The following is a 17500-nucleotide window of genomic DNA, read 5'->3' as shown; positions in this document are numbered from 1 at the left end:
TGCCTGTCCCTCCTGTAGCATTGTTGAACAAAAATTCTTGTCGAATTTGAACTTTAAGAGATTAGTCAATTGCCTTTAACAATGGTTTCGTCTACTGTCAGTTTGCAAGTGCATGACTATAATCTGGAGTTGAGGTTCAGACACGACTATTACTCTCCGGATCCCTTCAATCTCTGCATCACCAGAGATTCTCTCCAAATAGCCTTCCATGCTGAAGGAATCACAGTAAGTCCTCTATTTTCTCTTCCTTAATTAAGTGCCTTATACAGTCAAATCTTATTTTTCAGTGTTTAAAAGAACTAAATACAATGGAGAAAATGTTGATCTAACTGAAAAAAAAAAAAAAACAATTATGAATGATTGGACAGTCTCGTGAAATTGATATTATGCATGCGATTTCAACCATGTCTATTTGTATCTTTCCCCTTAGGCCAGTGCTTGGGAGCTAAATAACCACCCAGAAGCAGTGGTGGATGCTATAAATTTTCACCTTCCTCGCTTTGCCAGTGACCTGGCCACAACACTCAACAATATACTTTGCAAATCCATTGATTTCCCATCGACTGCGATTCCCACCACTACACCTGGAAACAGAACACCAGCTTCAACGCCAAGCCCCTCTACTACTTCAACGCCAAGCCCCTCTACTACGTCAATGTTAAGCCCCTCTACTACTTCAACGCCAAGCCCCTCTACTACGTCAATGTTAAGCCCCTCTACTACTTCAACGCCAAGCCCCTCTACTACTTCAACGCCAAGCCCCTCTACTACTTCAACGCCAAGCCCCTCTACTACGTCAATGTTAAGCCCCTCTACTACTTCAACGCCAAGCCCCTCTACTACTTCAACGCCAAGCCCCTCTACTACTTCAACGCCAAGCCCCTCTACTACGTCAATGTTAAGCCCCTCTACTACTTCAACGCCAAGCCCCTCTACTACGTCAATGTTAAGCCCCTCTACTACTTCAACGCCAAGCCCCTCTACTACTTCAACGCCAAGCCCCTCTACTACTTCAACGCCAAGCCCCTCTACTACGTCAATGTTAAGCCCCTCTACTACTTCAACGCCAAGCCCCTCTACTACTTCAACGCCAAGCCCCTCTACTACTTCAACGCCAAGCCCCTCTACTACTTCAACGCCAAGCCCCTCTACTACTTCAACGCCAAGCCCCTCTACTACGTCAATGTTAAGCCCCTCTACTACTTCAACGCCAAGCCCCTCTACTACTTCAACGCCAAGCCCCTCTACTACTTCAACGCCAAGCCCCTCTACTACTTCAACGCCAAGCCCCTCTACTACTTCAACGCCAAGCCCCTCTACTACGTCAATGTTAAGCCCCTCTACTACTTCAACGCCAAGCCCCTCTACTACTTCAACGCCAAGCCCCTCTACTACTTCAACGCCAAGCCCCTCTACTACTTCAACGCCAAGCCCCTCTACTACTTCAACGCCAAGCCCTCTACTACTTCAACGCCAAGCCCCTCTACTACTTCAACGCCAAGCCCCTCTACTACTTCAACGCCAAGCCCCTCTACTACGTCAATGTTAAGCCCCTCTACTACTTCAACGCCAAGCCCCTCTACTACTTCAACGCCAAGCCCCTCTACTACTTCAACGCCAAGCCCCTCTACTACTTCAACGCCAAGCCCCTCTACTACGTCAATGTTAAGCCCCTCTACTACTTCAACGCCAAGCCCCTCTACTACTTCAACGCCAAGCCCCTCTACTACTTCAACGCCAAGCCCCTCTACTACTTCAACGCCAAGCCCCTCTACTACGTCAATGTTAAGCCCCTCTACTACTTCAACGCCAAGCCCCTCTACTACTTCAACGCCAAGCCCCTCTACTACTTCAACGCCAAGCCCCTCTACTACTTCAACGCCAAGCCCCTCTACTACTTCAACGCCAAGCCCCTCTACTACGTCAATGTTAAGCCCCTCTACTACTTCAACGCCAAGCCCCTCTACTACTTCAACGCCAAGCCCCTCTACTACTTCAACGCCAAGCCCCTCTACTACTTCAACGCCAAGCCCCTCTACTACGTCAATGTTAAGCCCCTCTACTACTTCAACGCCAAGCCCCTCTACTACTTCAACGCCAAGCCCCTCTACTACTTCAACGCCAAGCCCCTCTACTACGTCAATGTTAAGCCCCTCTACTACTTCAACGCCAAGCCCCTCTACTACTTCAACGCCAAGCCCCTCTACTACTTCAACGCCAAGCCCCTCTACTACGTCAATGTTAAGCCCCTCTACTACTTCAACGCCAAGCCCCTCTACTACTTCAACGCCAAGCCCCTCTACTACTTCAACGCCAAGCCCCTCTACTACTTCAACGCCAAGCCCCTCTACTACTTCAACGCCAAGCCCCTCTACTACTTCAACGCCAAGCCCCTCTACTACTTCAACGCCAAGCCCCTCTACTACGTCAATGTTAAGCCCCTCTACTACTTCAACGCCAAGCCCCTCTACTACTTCAACGCCAAGCCCCTCTACTACTTCAACGCCAAGCCCCTCTACTACGTCAATGTTAAGCCCCTCTACTACTTCAACGCCAAGCCCCTCTACTACTTCAACGCCAAGCCCCTCTACTACTTCAACGCCAAGCCCCTCTACTACTTCAACGCCAAGCCCCTCTACTACGTCAATGTTAAGCCCCTCTACTACTTCAACGCCAAGCCCCTCTACTACTTCAACGCCAAGCCCCTCTACTACTTCAACGCCAAGCCCCTCTACTACGTCAATGTTAAGCCCCTCTACTACTTCAACGCCAAGCCCCTCTACTACTTCAACGCCAAGCCCCTCTACTACTTCAACGCCAAGCCCCTCTACTACTTCAACGCCAAGCCCCTCTACTACTTCAACGCCAAGCCCCTCTACTACGTCAATGTTAAGCCCCTCTACTACTTCAACGCCAAGCCCCTCTACTACTTCAACGCCAAGCCCCTCTACTACTTCAACGCCAAGCCCCTCTACTACGTCAATGTTAAGCCCCTCTACTACTTCAACGCCAAGCCCCTCTACTACTTCAACGCCAAGCCCCTCTACTACTTCAACGCCAAGCCCCTCTACTACTTCAACGCCAAGCCCCTCTACTACTTCAACGCCAAGCCCCTCTACTACGTCAATGTTAAGCCCCTCTACTACTTCAACGCCAAGCCCCTCTACTACTTCAACGCCAAGCCCCTCTACTACTTCAACGCCAAGCCCCTCTACTACGTCAATGTTAAGCCCCTCTACTACTTCAACGCCAAGCCCCTCTACTACTTCAACGCCAAGCCCCTCTACTACTTCAACGCCAAGCCCCTCTACTACTTCAACGCCAAGCCCCTCTACTACTTCAACGCCAAGCCCCTCTACTACGTCAATGTTAAGCCCCTCTACTACTTCAACGCCAAGCCCCTCTACTACTTCAACGCCAAGCCCCTCTACTACTTCAACGCCAAGCCCCTCTACTACTTCAACGCCAAGCCCCTCTACTACGTCAATGTTAAGCCCCTCTACTACTTCAACGCCAAGCCCCTCTACTACTTCAACGCCAAGCCCCTCTACTACTTCAACGCCAAGCCCCTCTACTACTTCAACGCCAAGCCCCTCTACTACTTCAACGCCAAGCCCCTCTACTACGTCAATGTTAAGCCCCTCTACTACTTCAACGCCAAGCCCCTCTACTACTTCAACGCCAAGCCCCTCTACTACTTCAACGCCAAGCCCCTCTACTACTTCAACGCCAAGCCCCTCTACTACGTCAATGTTAAGCCCCTCTACTACTTCAACGCCAAGCCCCTCTACTACTTCAACGCCAAGCCCCTCTACTACTTCAACGCCAAGCCCCTCTACTACGTCAATGTTAAGCCCCTCTACTACTTCAACGCCAAGCCCCTCTACTACTTCAACGCCAAGCCCCTCTACTACTTCAACGCCAAGCCCCTCTACTACGTCAATGTTAAGCCCCTCTACTACTTCAACGCCAAGCCCCTCTACTACTTCAACGCCAAGCCCCTCTACTACTTCAACGCCAAGCCCCTCTACTACTTCAACGCCAAGCCCCTCTACTACGTCAATGTTAAGCCCCTCTACTACTTCAACGCCAAGCCCCTCTACTACTTCAATGCCAAGCCCCTCTACTACTTCAACGCCAAGCCCCTCTACTACGTCAATGTTAAGCCCCTCTACTACTTCAACGCCAAGCCCCTCTACTACTTCAACGCCAAGCCCCTCTACTACTTCAACGCCAAGCCCCTCTACTACTTCAACGCCAAGCCCCTCTACTACGTCAATGTTAAGCCCCTCTACTACTTCAACGCCAAGCCCCTCTACTACTTCAACGCCAAGCCCCTCTACTACTTCAACGCCAAGCCCCTCTACTACGTCAATGTTAAGCCCCTCTACTACTTCAACGCCAAGCCCCTCTACTACTTCAACGCCAAGCCCCTCTACTACTTCAACGCCAAGCCCCTCTACTACGTCAATGTTAAGCCCCTCTACTACTTCAACGCCAAGCCCCTCTACTACTTCAACGCCAAGCCCCTCTACTACTTCAACGCCAAGCCCCTCTACTACGTCAATGTTAAGCCCCTCTACTACTTCAACGCCAAGCCCCTCTACTACTTCAACGCCAAGCCCCTCTACTACTTCAACGCCAAGCCCCTCTACTACTTCAACGCCAAGCCCCTCTACTACTTCAACGCCAAGCCCCTCTACTACGTCAATGTTAAGCCCCTCTACTACTTCAACGCCAAGCCCCTCTACTACTTCAACGCCAAGCCCCTCTACTACTTCAACGCCAAGCCCCTCTACTACGTCAATGTTAAGCCCCTCTACTACTTCAACGCCAAGCCCCTCTACTACTTCAACGCCAAGCCCCTCTACTACTTCAACGCCAAGCCCCTCTACTACTTCAACGCCAAGCCCCTCTACTACTTCAACGCCAAGCCCCTCTACTACGTCAATGTTAAGCCCCTCTACTACTTCAACGCCAAGCCCCTCTACTACTTCAACGCCAAGCCCCTCTACTACTTCAACGCCAAGCCCCTCTACTACGTCAATGTTAAGCCCCTCTACTACTTCAACGCCAAGCCCCTCTACTACTTCAACGCCAAGCCCCTCTACTACTTCAACGCCAAGCCCCTCTACTACTTCAACGCCAAGCCCCTCTACTACGTCAATGTTAAGCCCCTCTACTACTTCAACGCCAAGCCCCTCTACTACTTCAACGCCAAGCCCCTCTACTACTTCAACGCCAAGCCCCTCTACTACTTCAACGCCAAGCCCCTCTACTACTTCAACGCCAAGCCCCTCTACTACTTCAACGCCAAGCCCCTCTACTACTTCAACGCCAAGCCCCTCTACTACTTCAACGCCAAGCCCCTCTACTACTTCAACGCCAAGCCCCTCTACTACGTCAATGTTAAGCCCCTCTACTACTTCAACGCCAAGCCCCTCTACTACTTCAACGCCAAGCCCCTCTACTACTTCAACGCCAAGCCCCTCTACTACGTCAATGTTAAGCCCCTCTACTACTTCAACGCCAAGCCCCTCTACTACTTCAACGCCAAGCCCCTCTACTACTTCAACGCCAAGCCCCTCTACTACTTCAACGCCAAGCCCCTCTACTACTTCAACGCCAAGCCCCTCTACTACGTCAATGTTAAGCCCCTCTACTACTTCAACGCCAAGCCCCTCTACTACTTCAACGCCAAGCCCCTCTACTACTTCAACGCCAAGCCCCTCTACTACTTCAACGCCAAGCCCCTCTACTACTTCAACGCCAAGCCCCTCTACTACTTCAACGCCAAGCCCCTCTACTACTTCAACGCCAAGCCCCTCTACTACTTCAACGCCAAGCCCCTCTACTACTTCAACGCCAAGCCCCTCTACTACTTCAACGCCAAGCCCCTCTACTACTTCAACGCCAAGCCCCTCTACTACTTCAACGCCAAGCCCCTCTACTACGTCAATGTTAAGCCCCTCTACTACTTCAACGCCAAGCCCCTCTACTACTTCAACGCCAAGCCCCTCTACTACTTCAACGCCAAGCCCCTCTACTACTTCAACGCCAAGCCCCTCTACTACTTCAACGCCAAGCCCCTCTACTACTTCAACGCCAAGCCCCTCTACTACTTCAACGCCAAGCCCCTCTACTACTTCAACGCCAAGCCCCTCTACTACTTCAACGCCAAGCCCCTCTACTACTTCAACGCCAAGCCCCTCTACTACGTCAATGTTAAGCCCCTCTACTACTTCAACGCCAAGCCCCTCTACTACTTCAACGCCAAGCCCCTCTACTACTTCAACGCCAAGCCCCTCTACTACTTCAACGCCAAGCCCCTCTACTACTTCAACGCCAAGCCCCTCTACTACTTCAACGCCAAGCCCCTCTACTACTTCAACGCCAAGCCCCTCTACTACTTCAACGCCAAGCCCCTCTACTACTTCAACGCCAAGCCCCTCTACTACTTCAACGCCAAGCCCCTCTACTACTTCAACGCCAAGCCCCTCTACTACTTCAACGCCAAGCCCCTCTACTACTTCAACGCCAAGCCCCTCTACTACTTCAACGCCAAGCCCCTCTACTACTTCAACGCCAAGCCCCTCTACTACTTCAACGCCAAGCCCCTCTACTACTTCAACGCCAAGCCCCTCTACTACTTCAACGCCAAGCCCCTCTACTACTTCAACGCCAAGCCCCTCTACTACTTCAACGCCAAGCCCCTCTACTACTTCAACGCCAAGCCCCTCTACTACTTCAACGCCAAGCCCCTCTACTACTTCAACGCCAAGCCCCTCTACTACTTCAACGCCAAGCCCCTCTACTACTTCAACGCCAAGCCCCTCTACTACGTCAATGTTAAGCCCCTCTACTACTTCAACGCCAAGCCCCTCTACTACTTCAACGCCAAGCCCCTCTACTACTTCAACGCCAAGCCCCTCTACTACTTCAACGCCAAGCCCCTCTACTACGTCAATGTTAAGCCCCTCTACTACTTCAACGCCAAGCCCCTCTACTACTTCAACGCCAAGCCCCTCTACTACTTCAACGCCAAGCCCCTCTACTACGTCAATGTTAAGCCCCTCTACTACTTCAACGCCAAGCCCCTCTACTACTTCAACGCCAAGCCCCTCTACTACTTCAACGCCAAGCCCCTCTACTACGTCAATGTTAAGCCCCTCTACTACTTCAACGCCAAGCCCCTCTACTACTTCAACGCCAAGCCCCTCTACTACTTCAACGCCAAGCCCCTCTACTACTTCAACGCCAAGCCCCTCTACTACTTCAACGCCAAGCCCCTCTACTACGTCAATGTTAAGCCCCTCTACTACTTCAACGCCAAGCCCCTCTACTACTTCAACGCCAAGCCCCTCTACTACTTCAACGCCAAGCCCCTCTACTACTTCAACGCCAAGCCCCTCTACTACGTCAATGTTAAGCCCCTCTACTACTTCAACGCCAAGCCCCTCTACTACTTCAACGCCAAGCCCCTCTACTACTTCAACGCCAAGCCCCTCTACTACTTCAACGCCAAGCCCCTCTACTACTTCAACGCCAAGCCCCTCTACTACTTCAACGCCAAGCCCCTCTACTACTTCAACGCCAAGCCCCTCTACTACGTCAATGTTAAGCCCCTCTACTACTTCAACGCCAAGCCCCTCTACTACTTCAACGCCAAGCCCCTCTACTACTTCAACGTCGCGGCCATCCACCCCAAAGTAGCCGTCCATGGTCTTCTAGAAGTTTCTGAAGAATTAGCCCCTTTTATATGTACCGTAGTTCCATGAAGAAGAAAGAGGAATTATACTCTTGATACTAACATTCAGATATGTTCAAATCATTAACAATTGATAATCATATTTTCTTGTTCTGTGATTTTTTAGATTGAATTTAGAAAGCTTAATATTATGCAATAAGACTTTTTTTTAATACCCAAACATTTTTAAAAACAAATATAATGAAATGTTTAGAAACAATATAATGTCATATCAATACTATCAAATAAAATAATTGTTCTATTTCGGTCTTCTTATCCTTATGATTCTAGATTTAAAACTATAATTGTACAACATATCGTTTTATATAAATCTGTTCATGAATAGAGTGTTGAATAAATATCTTTATTGATATGTATATATGTGTATATATATTTACATATATATATATATATATATATATATATATATATATATATATATATATATATATATATATATATATATATATATATATATATATATATATATATATGTATATATTATATATATATAGGGTAAGTTATTTCTTTACACTTGAGAATTTAAAAAAAAATGAGGGAAGGTTTGAATAGAAAAAGCAGAAATGTAGGACTCAAAATTGATATGAGTAACACTAAGATAATGTTCAATGAAAAGGCAGAGAGACAGCAAATTTGTGTCATTTAAAACTATTCAGTTACCAAAACTTAAAGGCTGGATACTTACTCTTAACATTCCTGTACACAAATAAGCGAGGATGTGTTGAACATGTCACATATTCAGTTTTAGTTGTAGTAAGATATTTTACGTTTGGTCTTGAAAAGGATTAAAAGCAAATATTGAACACATTCTTTTATCTAAAAGGATTTAGATGAAATTATGCACGTATCTCAGTCAACTGATTTAGCCTATGTCATCAAAAGATGTATCCAGAAAAATGATCAAAGTGAGCTGGAATAAAATCCTGTTTCACTGGAGGTCTTGATTGCAAATTCCCAAGCAGCAGATGATGCTTATTGTTCAAAGCTCAAGTGTCGGCTATGAATTAAAGATCAATTTGAAATCCATTTCCCAGCCTTGTCTATGAACAATGTCTCTTTCTGGTCAAACTTTTTCCCTCTTCGACAAACAAAGTTTTTTTTTCCGTAAAGCCAAATCCAAGTGAGAGGAGTTTCGGTGCTAAGCCTGCAGCTTCACTCTTTGTGCAAACAGGATGGACACATCAATCAAATGGAATACTTTTTGAAACTTCCCTTTGCAACAGGAGGATAATTGCTAAAATAAACATAAACTTTCTCTAATGAATTTCCTTATTGCTTCCCATTGCATGTCTATTGCATCCCTAAATACCCATTGATGTTATTCAAAGTTTGACGTCAGATGTCACTGAGATGTTCCTTCCCTTCAAAAGAAGTCTTCGGTGAGTGACTCTTCAAGTTATAAACTATTCGGGACCCCCCCCCCTCTCTCTCTCTCTCTCTCTCTCTCTCTCTCTCTCTCTCTCTCTCTCTCTCTCTCTCTCTCTCTCTCTCTCTCTCTCTCTCTGGGCCTGGTTAACATTCAGAGTCCCTGAAGCAAAATCGAAGAAGAGGAATTAATCTGAAGATGTGAATGAAAGAGGAAGACGAAATTTACAAGACTTATCATCAATGACGTATTGAATCACTATTGGATTTTGATGAAGGATTATATCACCAAGTGACTTCTTTCTGTGTTTGTCTGACGCCACCCTTACCTTGAAGTGCATCGGATTTTCCATGAGACATATAGAGCACTTGCCTTATGTAGTTAGAAAGACAAAACAAATAATCCCATAAACATAACTACGGCGTTTAAAAGGGTCTCCTCACTTTGAAATAAGAATAAAGATTAATATCTGTCAGTAATTTCTTCCTCAAAGAGTACTTCATCTGTTTATCGTCCTCACTTAGGTTAGTGAGATTAACCTTCAGTTCACATCACATTCCAGTAGAAGGAAATGGACCCTTGCAACTTTGCAGTTCAGTATTTTGAGTGTTATTGCATTTAGGTTTAGAGGAGAGAGAGAGAGAGAGAGAGAGAGAGAGAGAGAGAGAGAGAGAGAGAGAGAGAGAGAGAGAGAGAGAGAGAGAGAGAGAGAATTCTTACCGTGTTTCATTGGGGAGGAAGATGATCGGACTTTTTTGCTCTGATAAAACATGATATTAAACACCTGGGATTTAAAGAGTGATGCGAAAAGACAAGAACTGCTTTATCCAGTTATATCTGAGGGGAATAATTCTAATTGCGAATTCAAGACTGAATAATATAGTACGGGACCGAAAATGTCAAAGGTTCCTTCCTTTATTTCTCTGAAATGTTGTGGAGTTTTGTTGTAAAAACGAGGTGATTTGGGACCTCTGAATAACTGCATCCATTATTAGAAAGCTGTCAAATTCTATTCCTTTTATTTCTAAATAGACATCCAATTCTTATAAAAGGGAAGGAAGAACTGACCGTTTATGTTAGAAATATCAATCATTTGATTATTGTTAGGGAAAGACTTTCTCATCTTCTTGTTTTGAGAGAGTTTGACTGAATTACCTAATAATATATCAGAGATGAAGGTTCCCCAAAAAGATAGTTTTGATTGGGAAGATAAATGTCGCCAGTAAGTTTTCTGTTGGATTCAGAAACAATGAAGGAAATGCTGATGAAGAAAAAGCAGGCCATCAAGAGAGCCCGATATGTTCCTAACTATAATATTAGGGGAAATACTATATTCATTGTTTTAATAATTACAATTGCATTATATTGTTCATGTGGTATTGGTCACGGTATATCAGCCTCTTGTATAAGGATGAAAAGATTACTAAACTGTTTACAAAATTACTTTGGTATGCACACACTTTTCCCCTTGCTACTTACTATTGAATCAGAGACATCCCTCTTTGCTAAGACAGTTCGGAAGAAACCCATAGCTTAGAGAGTTGCAAACAATAACAGTGGAAAAAATAAAAATAAATCTGTCAAAAATTTCAAGTAAAGAACCACACTCATTCCTTATAATCAATCGACCTACTCATGCCGACTCCTTCCCCCACTGACCTTGGCCAGGCTGCCCACACCTCCCTCCCTCATCTTTGTCTTGGTCGATGACCCTGGAGACTGAAGAAGAGGAATCCTTCCTATTCTTCTTCTTCTTTGTCTTCTTCTTCTTCTTCTTCTTTTGTTTTGCATTGCCTCTTCTTCTTAATAATGTTGACACATAATCAATTCCTATTAACATTGGAGCTACTTTCTCCTCTTCCTTATTGGCCCCTACGTTGTGTAGTAGGCCTAATCAGATCTTGGGCCTAATTTATTAATGGCAACATCTGTTCCATCTACGGGGAATACTCATCCATATTCCTTATCTTATTTCATATTTGCCTTTTTCAGTTTTCTTCTTAAGTTTATTTCATTGTATTTTCGATTTGATCTTCTTCTGTAAAGACAATCTCTATGTTTTCGTCTTGTTTACCAAAAGCTCTCCATTCCCTGCTTATCCAACTATTATTTTCGGTCTCGTGGCCTGGTGAAACACTTGCTGTCTGTCCTAAGTATGTATATTCCTTAACAATCTCTAGATGCTCACCCATAACCCTTATTTGTTGTCTCACTGAATTGTCATTGAACATTATCTTAGTTTTAATCGAATCAATTTTCATTCCTACATTTCAGCTTTCCCTGTTCAAATCCTCCATCATCTTTTGGATTCTAAAGTGTGAAGTACCAATCCAAGATAGAATGAGTCTAAGTAGGTAGTAGGTTGGCCAGGGCACCAGCCACCCATTGAGATTCTACCTGACAACACTGAGATTACCAAGCAATTCTTCTTCACCCAAGGGGTTAGCTACTTTCCTCTTGGTAAGGGTAGACGAGACTCTTTAGCTATGGTAAGCAGCTCTTCTAGGAGGAGGATACTCCAAAATCAAACCATTGCTCTCTAGTCTTGGGTAGTGCCATAGCCTCTGTACCATGGTCTTCCACTCTCTTGGGTTAGAGTTCTCTTGCTTAAGGGTACACTCGGGCACGCTGTTCCGTCTTGTTTCTCTCCCTCTTGTTTAGTTAAAGTTTTTATAGTAGATATTTATTCTAATGTTGTTACTCTTCTTAAGAATTTTAATTTTCTTTGTATCCTTTCCTCATTGGGCTATTTTCCTTGTTGGAGTCCTGGGGCTTATAGCATCCTGCTTTTCCAACTAGGGTTGTAGCTTAGCAAGTAGTAATAATAATACCAGATCTACACAGAAATAATCAGGAATATATATATATATATATATATATATATATATATATATATATATATATATATATATATATATATATATATATAATATATACATACAGGTGATGCTTTGTTGGGCATTTTCTTTTTCTTTCATTAAGCACCACTTTAATATTATTTTAATTAAATAAATGTATCTCTTCAATCCTTTCAGTGCAATAAAATGATTTATATCTAGACCCTCAGGAAAGTGGGTGATGGTAAAATGCCGTATAGTTCCTTAACTTTACTTCTGGAACTTGATGTACATTAGCTTTACAGTAATCTTCTACGTGGAATAATTAGGTTTTAAATACAGACGAACAATATAAATTCGTGAAGATTGGAGGCTGCAACCGTAGACTTCTGCTACCACTTCAGCGTTCTGGATGCGAAATCCTTGAATCCTATTTGGGCGATTTAGGGATCGCTTCTTCATAGCTGTGTCCTCTCATGGACACGCTTCTTGGTAATTTCTCCTTCATCGAAGATAATCTTATACCTCTCGGTTGAAAGGTAATTTGTTGGCAGTTAGGGAACTCGGTCCCTTCGTTGTTCGTCTTTGAAAATATCTTGTTGTTAACTTGACGTTTAGTTAGTGCAGGCCAACTGTGCACCAGAGGTAAGGCCTCCCCCATGACGGGGGGAGAGGGAGAAGGGACAACCGATTATCGCGGTTACTTGTAGGAAAGAGCCGCCTCCTCTATGCCATCAACTGTTTAAGTAGCTTAGAATAAGGGCGTTGTAATTGCGTCACGTCATGTGACTATTCTTGTGTTCTATTGGTCCCTTCTTCTGACGTAATGGTAACGTCATACACATGTCACTTCCGGTTTCTCGGCAAGCTAACCGGCGCGCATTCCATTTGTGTTGTTTTGGCCAATTTATCGCTTATGTCAGCACTTTTCACAAACAGTGCCTCTCAAGTACCACCTCGCTTCAACTTCTTTTTTCTCGTCTCTCTCTCTCTCTCTCTCTCTCTCTCTCTCTCTCTCTCTCTCTTTATTTCAATGTCTCTCTATCGTTTAACTAACGAATAAAACTCATAAAATACTTGATCAAATACACATATCACCTTATTCAGTATGAAATTTTTTCCTTTACATGACATATATATATATATATATATATATATATATATATATATATACATACAGGTTTCGTTGGATGAAATTTGACATCTTTCTTTCACTATCCTAATTTTTTTCATTTCCAGTTTCCAAATGTATAGAAATAATTCATCTTGAAATTACTATTTGCTTTTATTAGAGCGATCTTTCGAACTGCACTCCGTCGTTCACAATCAGGCTACAATGAAACCTTGATTCATTTCACGTCAAAAGAATACAAATACAAATAATAGAAATGTTCCTACTTATGATGCAATTGTCCGGTAGACGTGTCCCGGCAGAGGGTCCCCCCCCCCTTCAACTCCTTTCTTGGCTTACTCCCCTGGAAACCGAAGAAGAAGAAACCTTCCTATATAGACTTCGATTCCTTGTTGGAGTTGTTCTTCTTTTGTTTTGCTTTGCTTCTTCTTCTTCTTCTTCTTCTTCTTTTGTTTTGCCTTGCTTCTTCTTCTTCTTCTTTTTCTTAATGTTGACACATAATCAATTTCGTGTAATATTAAAGCTATTTCCCCCTCTTCGCTCCTACATCGTGTGGTAGGCCTACTCAAAGTCTAAAGAGATCATCATCATCATCATCATCTCCTCCTACGCCTATTGACGCAAAAGGACTCGGTTAGATTTCGCCAGTTTTCTCTGTCTTGAGCTTTTAATTCAATTCTTCTCCTTTCATCATCTCCTACTTCACGCTTTGTAGTCCTAAGCCATGTAGGCCTGGGTCTTCCAACTCTTCTAGTGCCTTGTGGAGCCCAGTTGAAAATTTGGTGAACTAATCTCTCTTGGGGAGTGCGAAGAGCATGCCCAAACCATCTCCATCTACCCCTCATCATGATCTCATCCACATATGGCACTCGAGTAATCTCTCTTATAGTTTCATTTCTAATCCTGTCCTGCCATTTAACTCCCAATATTCTTCCGAGGACTTTGTTCTCAAATCTACTAAATCTATTGGAGATTGTTTCATGGTCATACCATGACTCATGTCCATAAAGTATCAGGAGATCGCTTTTTACTCATCCTTATTCCTTCTCTTATTTTGTTTTGCCTTTTTTTTTTTTTTGATACATTACATATTTAAATTAATCTTCTTCTGTAAAGAAAAACACTACGTTTTTCACTCGTCAAGTATCTCTCTCTCTCTCTCTCTCTCTCTCTCTCTCTCTCTCTCTCTCTCTCTCTCTTTTTCTTTTTGCAGGTCCGAAACGAAACTCTTCTCCTCAGCCATGTTCCACAGAACATTGCTTTTGGCAGCAGTTTCAGAGAGAGAGAGAGAGAGAGAGAGAGAGAGAGAGAGAGAGTGGTAAGACATTGATTAACTATTGTTATTAGTTTTAGTACTTGCTCAAGTACCCTTCCCTTCTATTCATTGTGATCAATCATAATGCCATCTCCCAATAGGAAGATGACAGAAATGAATAATTATTAACATAACTCACTGTAATTATTACAATCAGTAATCTCACGTCATGTAATGAATATAGACATTATATGAAAGAAGATTGCACTTTTAGAAAAGTGTAGTTTTAGGGTCATTTCTGTAATTCTTCTGAGTTCTGCGCATAGAAGGTGTATTACTGACCATGAACAGACGTCAGTCCCCAGAGAATGACAGTCGAAGATTCCTTTTATTGGCTAAATAAGAAATAACGATACAGAGATGTGAGTGAAAAGTCCTGTTAGTTGGGTTCATGTTTTCGATGCAGAATAAGAAAATGATCAATGATAACAACATTCTTATTGGGTATTATTTGTGCCAAAGGACAATAGGATGACAAGGTTACATGAAGGATCTCAGGACTATCCTGACTAAGATGAACAGGATTGCAAACATATATCTTAAGATGTGTTTCTTTGGGATTTTCTTCATTTAAATCCTTCAATCTAATTCTTTCTTATTCTTTGGTGAATTTTGGGAAATAAGAGAAACTTTATTAATATATGTTTGGGATATTTTCGAATAGGATTTTCAGTTTAGATACCAAAAGGGTCAAGATTATCTTTAAAATTTACCGGAGAATTTTTTTTTTTAAATCTAAGATCACACATCATTTCCTTTTTTGACGCACACACACATACTGTATATATACATGTATATATATATATATGCATACATATATATATATATATATATATATATAAGTGATGAAAGTACATAGACATATGCCGATGAAACTTTTATTACATTTATCAACAATTTCTATGATCAGGGATAATTAACTTTTTCAAAAAATGCTATCTTAATAAATACCCAATTTAATAGACAGGTCAGATTGTGATTTCGGACTGCAGGGGAGAGGAGAGGCCATCCTGTACCTATAGACACTATTTTGGTTATCCCGGATTTCCCCAGCAACAACCCATAAACAGTACAGTCCATTCCTTCCCCACCCCTAGGGCGCACTTTGGCTCACTCCGTACTATGATTTTGCAAGTGACATTTCGTTCCTACTTTGTGCTGCATTCTCTCTCTCTCTCTCTCTCTCTCTCTCTCTCTCTTATATATATATATATATACATATATATATATATATATATATATATAAACATACGCACATAATCATAACATACAATACATGAACAATAACGTTTTCATAGTGAATTATTCTTCTTGTGTGAATAATAAGTTCTAAGACTTGGCTATTCAGCGTAAATGTTAAGAACAGAGATATATGAAATAAAATGTCAATCTCAATACACTTTCAAAATCAATATGAAGCGATGGTGATGAGGCGATTACAGTCTATTCACTCAAACTTTCATTTGCAAGGTGTGTGCGGGGGCGTGGGCGGGGGATGGGTGTTGGAGCCCCTGGGCTAAAGCATCCTGCTTTTCCAACAGACACGTTGAAAAGAGTAACGGGGAGAGTGAAATGGCCCTCTGTGACTAATGTTTTGCAAGTTATTCAAAGGTCTTACATTGAATCTGCAATTTTTTTTAGATTAGGAAATAGTATGGCATCGTATTTAGTAAATCTTGTCCAGATAATAATAAGTTCTTCTTAAGGGAAACATGACGATGATCACCTTATTCGTCCGACACGTAGGTTTCTACTGTCTAATGTCCATTGTTTTTGGTTGGCGTGATATTCATACACTATTGAGTTAGTGTACATATTATAAATTCCTTCTTTATAAAATGCATTTAAAATAAATTTAACATTTTCTATGTTACAATCCCAGGTTCATATATCCTTCTCGCCACATAAATATTGATCCTAACTTCATTGGAGAGAGAGAGAGAGAGGGAGAGAAGTATCGGGTGGAAATCTCCAGGGAAATTTGAATATGAATTTCTGTTTTGAGTCTCAAAAATGTGTTATTTAATAAAATCCATCTATCATATGGTATAAAATACTATTGCAGTTTATTATATAAGTTATTAATACTTAAAATATATTAAGATACCTTTTATGATTAAAGAACTGACATGGGATTTTAGTGTTTTAGAAAAGCTATAGAATCTTTATCATTAAACAGTGAAGTGAGAAGTTGGGAAAGTAAAATAATGAATGTATGTAGAATAAATGGATATAGATAAAGGTTTATTACATAATGTTTACTTAACTATTATAGAGAGCGAATGGAATATATGAAACCAATAAATAAATTGAGAATAATTAAAAGGTTTATGATAGAAATAAAGTGTTTGTAGGCCTATTGGAATTTTGTAGAAAATTAAAGTGGAAATGTGAAAAAATGTGTGCTATTATATTATCTGCATGAATGTTGTTCAACATCTTTGTGGATGGAATGATGCAAGATGTGTGTGTGTGTGTGTGTGTGTGTGTTCAACATCTTTATGAAAGAAGTGTTTCAAGGTCTGTCTCTCTGAGAGAGAGAGAGAGAGAGAGAGAGAGAGAGAGTGTGTGTGTGTGTAATGACTATTCCTTCCTTTTTACTCCTTTTCAGGGAGTGGCACTTTCTGGCCCCTGCAACAAAGTTAATTGATGATTTTCGTTAATAACATGATTAGAATATATCTGAGCCTTTCATTGTTATCACCTTACATTTCTTTAAACATATCAAGAGTAGGGTTGTCACGCATCCCGGATTTTATCCTTTGTTCTCTGTCTCGCATAGACCCTTCTGGGACACCCTTATTGTCCTGATTTTAGTTCAACATAATGCTAATGTTGTGTGTGAATCCTCACTCACTAATGTCCTGTGGACTGACGAGCGGAATAGGTTGAATGTTCCTTCTGTAAAAGCTATCTCAAAATGTCCTTGAAACTTTAACTTTTAGAGTAAAGAAAATTGTTGACCGGTGCTACAGAGGACCTACTGAAAAAAGTAAAACTTAACTTACTTTGATGGCTACTTTTCCGGTCCCATACAGCGGGGGAACCCACTCTCTACAGGACCTCCACTGTCGTTTTACCT

The 17500-nt window shown here is 42.5% G+C and overlaps 1 protein-coding gene across 3 annotated transcripts in view; it reads right to left on the bottom strand.

Moving 5' to 3' along the window:
- LOC137643796 (uncharacterized) overlaps positions 1-17500 on the bottom strand; it is a 703394-nt gene that overhangs the window by 623164 nt on the left and 62730 nt on the right. The gene's annotated exons all lie outside the window — the stretch shown is intronic.

The sequence above is a fragment of the Palaemon carinicauda genome, chromosome 7 (assembly GCF_036898095.1).
Source record: "Palaemon carinicauda isolate YSFRI2023 chromosome 7, ASM3689809v2, whole genome shotgun sequence".
In the NCBI taxonomy this organism is placed as follows: domain Eukaryota; kingdom Metazoa; phylum Arthropoda; class Malacostraca; order Decapoda; family Palaemonidae; genus Palaemon; species Palaemon carinicauda.
The sequence above is the reverse complement of the archived record's forward strand: the minus strand, read 5'-3'. Positions and strand labels throughout refer to the sequence as shown.